A 1577-nucleotide genomic window follows, 5' to 3' on the forward strand; every position below is an offset into this window, starting at 1 on the left:
AATTAATGTTGCTTCCTTTCCAGTTCTATTACTACATTATCACTTCTTATTATTTTTCAATTATCTTCATTTGAAATTTGATATCTTTGGTTCTCTATTTTCAGTCTTGTAGATTTTCTTTACATTGGATATTTCTATATCTGGGTTGACTTCTGAGTGGTGTTACCATGCACATTAATCTTGGGTTATTCTTGTTTCTCTGCCAGAAAAGTTTCCTTAGTATTTCTTGTAAATTTGGTTTGGTCTTTACAAATTTCTGTTTATCTAGAAATGTACTAATTTTGTCATCATATTTGGGTGATAATTTTGCTGGGTACATAGTTGTTGATGTGTTGTTTATTTGTTTTTCTTGCAGAGTTTTATGTATTTCATCCCATTGTCTTCTTTCAAACATGGTTTCTGATATGAAATCAGAGCTTAGTCTTATTGGTATTCATTTGTAAATAACCTCATTTTCTCTAAGTTTCTTTGATTTGGGTTTTGTAAAGTTTTGTTGTAATACATCTTGGTGAATTATTTTGTGTTTATGATGTCTGGAATTACTGGCTTTTTGAATGCTTATCTTCTTGTCTATAATAAACTAGAAAATTTTCTTCCAGCAAATCTTTGGCAATTGTCTCTGTACTTTTAAAAGTCTCTTCTGTTCTGGCATTCCAATCACAAATAAGTCCTTCCTCTTGATAGTGTCTCACATAATTCTTATGCCTTCATCTTTTTGTTGTTGTTCTTTTTTCTTTTGTTCCTTTAGCAAATTAGTACTGAGGTATTTTTCTTCAGTCTCATAAATTCTATCTTCCATTAATTCAATTCTGTTCCTTTGCTCTTCCAATGCATTGTTTCTGAAATTTTAGAATTAATCTTCTGGATTTCTACTTGTTGTTTTGAGGTGGTTTCTAATTTTCATCCATTTTGTCCATTTGTTCTTGGAGCATTTTCTCGAGTTGTTCTAAAGTTTTCCATATCGTCTTAGATTTTGTCTGCAGTTTTCTCAATCTACCTCGCCATTCATTGAAGGTACTCAAATATCATTTGTTTGAATACCTTTTTTTGTTTGTTTTTAAGTAATGTTTGCATCTAGACCAAGACCAACTCCACAGGAGGAGTCGCTCCACTCTCAAAGGTGCAAAATGCTGCCCAGAGGTTATGCGACCACAACACTAAAACAGTGCGTGGACCAGACCTCACTGGGAAGCATGAGCTCTTCCAACAGTGTAACACTGTCCCAGGCATTGGGTTAGTCTGGACAGCTGAGAACCACTGGGCGTTTGAATACCTTATAAAGTATTCCCAATACCTTTTACTCCTGAGAAAGATTGCATAGCTCTAAATTTTGGTCATTTACTTGTATTGTGAGTCATCTTGGTTTTGCTTGTCTACTGAAATAACATTGTGACATTGTGGTATTACATTTATGTTTAATTGGTGATTGTATGTTGAGATGGGTTTATAGACACTTCCCACCTGGCAATTTCTCTGTTTGCTCTTCATGTGCCACAGTTGAAGACACATTGCACTGTTGTTGGATCATGTCTATCCTTGACTGGGTGGTGCCGGAGCAAATGGTGACCTTTGCCCAG

General features: G+C 34.8%; 1 non-coding gene across 1 annotated transcript; it reads right to left on the reverse strand.

Annotated features, from left to right (window-relative positions):
- Window positions 1–1063: 1063 nt before the first annotated feature.
- Window positions 1064–1262, reverse strand: LOC142438357 (small nucleolar RNA SNORA74). Its single transcript, XR_012782744.1, has one exon. It is a non-coding gene; the product is annotated as a small nucleolar RNA SNORA74 (small nucleolar RNA).
- Window positions 1263–1577: the final 315 nt, after the last annotated feature.

This window comes from Tenrec ecaudatus, chromosome 1 (genome assembly GCF_050624435.1).
Source record: "Tenrec ecaudatus isolate mTenEca1 chromosome 1, mTenEca1.hap1, whole genome shotgun sequence".
Taxonomy (NCBI): Eukaryota; Metazoa; Chordata; class Mammalia; order Afrosoricida; family Tenrecidae; genus Tenrec; species Tenrec ecaudatus.